The following is a 5,812-nucleotide window of genomic DNA, read 5'->3' on the forward strand; positions in this document are numbered from 1 at the left end:
TGTCGGTGCCCCCCTGGGCCGGGGGGACTGGCTGCAATGGTTGCCCTTTTTGCTGGTGGCTTCTGGGCCGGGGGAGCTGGCTGCATTGGTTGCCTCCTCTGTCGGTGCCCTGGAGGCGAAGCACAGCTCGGGGACAGAGGCCACAGCTGGGGACCAGGCCAGGGAACAGGGTGAGATGAAGGCTGCAGCTGGGGATCAGGCTTGATCTGGCCCTTTCTTCTGGGCTTCTTCCTTCCTGGCTCCCAAGGACAGAGTGCTTGTCGCGTCAAAGGAAGAGGGAAAGAAGTCGCAGGGTTATGGATCAAAGTCTGGGGCCGAGAACAGGGAGAGGGCACCCAACTGGATGGCAGGTTTGGGGCTTGGGGAGCAGGTGGTAAGAGAAGGCCAAGGAATAGTTGCTGGGGTGGACAAGGTGGAGGCGAGACAACTTCTTTCAGTCCAGTCCTGTTCCTTCACCATGGTTATAAGGGAACCATTGTACTAGCACTTGTCTGAGTAGGCCCCTCTGGGTGTTTGCCATGCATCCCAACATCACCTCCCACCAAGGGCTTCCACTGAGCCACAGGCAGTCCCGGGTGAGCTGTTCTATCCGTCCCAGGATGTTCAAACACTTCACCGGGTTCTTGGTCGAATCAGTGCTGCAGGACAGTCCTCTGACCAAGTTGACCAGTACATCCAAGTCTCAGGTGATGTCGGCTGGCTCCATTTTGACTGGTCCATACTGTTATGAAGTAGCTGGACCCAATGTACCAACACACAGTCCAAGAGCGAGAATAAAAAGTAAAGTTTATTGTAAATGGCAGGCAATATGATTGGGGGAGAGAGAGGGAGAGAAAACAGCAGCAGAGTCAGTTCTGGACTGGAACAGCAGGCAGAGATGATTCTGGATGGGAGGTGCAGGAGAGAAGGTAGTTCGAGCTGGGGATGAAAACTGGCTGGACTAGTGAAGCAGGGCACACAGGTGAGGTGGAGGCGAGAGATAAGAAGATTGGGAAGGTGGAGGTGAAGCGGAGGTTGACAAAGGAGTGGAGAGCAGAGTAATGACGAGCTGGAGACAGCAGGACTCACCGGAGGGGTGGAGGGTAGAGAAAGGTGAGCTGGAGATAGTGGGGTTGACCGGTGGAGAGAAGAGCAGAGTAGCAGTGAGCTTGAGAACACTGGGCACACTGAAGAAGTAGAGAGTGGAGAATTGGTGTGTTTCTGGAAGTGGGCAACTTTTACAGGTAATCTCACAGGTAGGATGAGAAGCCGAAGCTAGAGGTAACTTCCCGTAGCATAGAAACATGTGGAGTGGCTTCGGTTACGGACCAGCGGGGAACTGAGGGAAAAGGGCGTGGGGAGCTGAACCAGGCGGTAATGAGAAGCAGGTGAATGTAATGATGAATGATTACACTGGCTAAGTTTGTGACAGGCAGAGGGAAACAGGGAAAAGCAACAGAAAAACAGGGAGCACAGGACCGAACCATAACACACCCATTTTTCACTCAATTAACCAAGCCTTAACCCAATCCTCAGTCAAACCTCACTCACCCTGTTCACTCAGCAAATGACAGAGAAGTAGTGTCTTTGGCCTTACCCCCAAATTTTAAAGGTACATGATGACTCTGCCATCTTGACTTGACAAAATAAAATAATGTGCAGTTTGACTTTTGATACCACTGACTAGTGATTTCACTTATGGCTCACAACGACTACCTTCCTTGAGTTCTAAAAAATGTTCCTGTTTATCTGCTGCATGTGTAAATAAACTCATTTTCACTAACACGTTTGTTATACCGGTGGAAGTATGTTGGGTTTAGAGCTTGTTTACAAAAAGCTTATTTTAGGCTTAAATGTTATGAAGTTTATTTCAAAGTACTGTAATACACACACATTTTCAAAATTGCTAATTATTAATTTTGTATTTAATTGGACCAGCTGCTGTTATTCTGAAAAATTCAAATGCATGAATTTTGGTGAAGGGTGCATAATGACTTGTTTAGAACTCAAACAGGAAGTTTGGGACTTGAATTTGACTTGAGGCTTGTTGGCCTTAACCTGGAAACTGAACTGGGATCTAACACTCAAGACGTGACACTAACTTGTGACTTCTTAGAGACAATTTGTCCCACCTCTGCCAGTCACCACCAAATTTGAAAGTCAGATTTGACTATCATTATAGAGCCTGAGTAAGTCTGCCATCTAAATGACAGTCAACAAGACTGACAAGAGCCTAACATCTTGTAGAAAGTATTGATTGGTGTATTTGTGGGTTTTCTGTGATGCCTAGCTATTTCCCAATAAGAGCCAGTGGAATTTTTACATTACAGCCACGCTTCTCCTGTTTTTTCAAAACACTTGCATGTCTGTGTATTTGTGGGGCTGACCCATTTCAATGGGAAGCATCAAGCTGTTTCTGTTGTGCAACTCTATTAACCTATGACTGCAAACAAACAGAGCAGTGGGACTAACTAGTCATCAGACCAAGCCAGGCCTTAACCTTTAAAGTTTGTTGGCTTATCTAAGAGGCACTATGCTTTGAAGTGTTAGAGGTTCATTCATTCATTTTCTACCGTTTACGGCCGGCAATCGGGCGAAGGCGGGGTACACCCTAGACAGGTCGCCAATCCATCGCAGGGCTAACACATAGACGAACAACCACACACACGCACTCCTATGGGCAATTTAGAGACACCAATCATCCTAAGCTGCATGTCTTTGGACTGTGGGAGGAAGCCGGAGTACCTGGAGAGAACCCACGCAAGCACGGGGAGAACATGCAAACTCCACACAGAAAGGTCCCAGGTGGGGCTCGAACCCGGAACCTTCTCGCTGTGAGGCAACGGCTAACCACTGTGCCACTGTGCTCCCATGTGTTAGAGGTTCTCATTTCTTAAACTTTGTGCTTCGATTTCTACCAGTGCAATGGGTTTGATGTGCCAATTGGCGCTACAGTATGTCATTGTGATTACTTTCGGAACAACATCGCTTGTTTAAAAATGTTGAAGGGACAATATTGTGGATACTTGAACTACAGTATGTAAAGCCTGATTCGATGATACTGGCACTTTATGGCATTTATTGAAACAGATGAAGTTGCACTGAAAATAAATTCCAGAGCCTTCCTTGTTGAAAGGTAAATATACTGTATAGCCACATTGTCTGAGGTGTTTGTGGCTGCTCAGAAGAAGAATCAACCGTGGAGTTATACTGCATGGAAATCCACTAAAGACATTCGTAAGTCGACTGTTCTTCAATCCCATCAGAGGGTAAGCACGAGTGGGGAGACGTTTCTGGTGAGGGAGAACGGACCAGTAAAGTTACCTTTAAAACTGCATGGTAAACTGCCAATTTGTTACCTTTGTGGGCAAGAAGGGCACACTAAGCCAGTTTGTCCAAAAAAAAAAACCCTGCAAAACTAACTCAAATGTGCTTTATGCCCCATCATGGTGGTGAACCTAATGCTGATTGTGGTCAAAAAATGAGAATGATCCCTATTGAAGTGAATGTCCCTATTGAGGTGAATGGCCAGGCTGTTCAGGCTTTAATTGATACTGGCAGTGATCAGACCTTGGTGCATAGTAAATTGGTGCCATCTAATGTTGTTTGTGTTAATGATATGATCCCTATTTGTTGTGTTCATGGGGATGAAAAACCTTATCCCACTGCAGATATGTTTATTAAGATGCAGGACCACCTTCTGAATGTTGGAATTGTGCCTAATTTGCCTTTTTCAGTAGTGTTAGGTCGTGATCTGTCAGTACTTTTTGATTTGTTGCACTTGAATCAAAAATGTAATGTGGTTGTGACTAGAGCTCAAGCTAGACAGTCAGACCAACATTCAGAAACCCTCAGTGCCCTGCCTTTTTTTATGCTTGTAATGTCTGTGTATGCCTCCAACAGACATAAAAGAATTAGTTCCACTCCAACGTGAGTTCTCAGTGTTTGGACTCTTTATTTCCACCCCCCTCCACCATACATAACAGATCATAACAACTGTGTAGCTCTCTCTCTCTCGTGTACTACCCTAATACCGTATCACATTATGTGTCTCCCCACAGTGACACCCCAAGGTCACTACCTGTCATTACAATGTTGATCTGGAGACTGCACCTGGGAAGTCACAAAAATCATGCAGGCAGAGAAAGCAGGAAAAATTCAAACGCACTGTTGTTCAATCGGCAGTAGATCCTACATCTGATGCATATGTGGGTTTTAAGATTCCTAGCAACATGGCTGACATGCAGCAGGAGGATCCACATCTAGTTTCATGGTTACACAGAGCACAAGAGAGGGAATTGGGCACTGAGCCTGACTTTAGTATGACTGAGGAGTTTTTCCTTCAGAAGGGAGTACTTTTTCGCCAGCATGGAGCAGTCAAGCAGCTAGTTGTTCCTCAGTCTGTTCGGGATGCTGTACTTGCTTTGGCTTACTCTATCCCTTGGGCTGGCCACTTAAGAAAGCATAAAACTACAGCCCATATTAAACAACGTTTTTATTGGCCTGGAATGCATGCTGATATTATTCAATTCTGCAGTGTCAGAAAACCTCAACCAAGTTCCCTTCATGAGCTCCCCTTCAGCCCCTTCCTGTTATCTCCAGCCCTTTTGAACATTTGGGCATGGACATTGTTGGTCCAGTGGAAAGGAGTAAAGCAGGAAACCGTTATATGCTGGTGATCATTGACTATGCAACAAAATATCCAGAAGTGTTTCCCTTTAAACCGATTAAGGCCAAGGCAGTTGCTTTATTCAGTTTTTCTCTAGAGTTGGACTTCCCCATGAGATATTAACTGATCAAGGCACTAACTTCATTTCCACTTTGCTTAAGCAGGTTTACCAGCTTCTGGGTATTAGGAGCTTACGAATGACTCCATATCATCCTCAGACTGACAACTGCGCCACCACGAATCCCACCGCGCACCCCACCCAACAGTGCAAATACTCCGCACACAAAGGATGCGAACCCGAAACCTTCTCACTCTGAGACAACTACACTGCCACCGCGCCATCGTCATGCCATAACCGCTGGTACAAGCTTTCAAATGTTCAATACAAAAGGCACCACACAGGGCAAATACTCCACAAAATGCATCCAAAACTTGATACACTTGTAACCTTCAGAATAATGACTACGATAGGAAATTTGTAAACACAACAGCTTATCCGAGGAAGGACAAATGATGTGCCAGCTGTTTGGCGTCTGTCAGTGAGTTGCCATTTGTGCAAAAACAAAAATGTCAGCTGTAAAAGTCGGTCCCTTTTTGTTTCGTTACCTCTTATTCAAAAATGGATTTCTACTGGTAATGATTTTGTGCTTTTATTGTTTGTTATAAATTGTGCTGCTTCACAGTTCAGGCCTCACCTAAAAGAAATCTTAATGTCACTTCACAATATATATAAAACAATACCCAGAAATTTGAGGCACCACCTTTAGGAAGCTTTGAGAAATGGTGAACCATACATTTGTGCTAGTTCGGACTCAGAAATGCAGGACTCATTAAATGTATTTTAATGAGTTATAGAAGTGACAAGTGGACAGAGCCGGTCCTTCCGCCAATCTCGGGGCAGCTAGGAACACTGCATTGACTGGACTGCTAGTGATGTAATCTGCGGTTGAAGGAGAGGCGCAGCCTGCTGAATAAGAACAAAGGATGACAGAGAGAGTAACAGGTAGGCTAAGGTAAGAGCTAGCTCCAGTAGTAATACTGAGGACCTCAACACCCAAGTGCTGGCTCTTGGCAGGAGAGTGCTGCAGCCATGGGAAGTGGTCCAAGGAGGCAGGAACTGGCACAGGGGATGGGTGAGGATCAGGCCGACAGCAGGCGGGAGAG

This window comes from Monopterus albus, unplaced genomic scaffold, assembly GCF_001952655.1.
Source record: "Monopterus albus unplaced genomic scaffold, M_albus_1.0 scaffold233.1, whole genome shotgun sequence".
Classification (NCBI taxonomy): domain Eukaryota; kingdom Metazoa; phylum Chordata; class Actinopteri; order Synbranchiformes; family Synbranchidae; genus Monopterus; species Monopterus albus.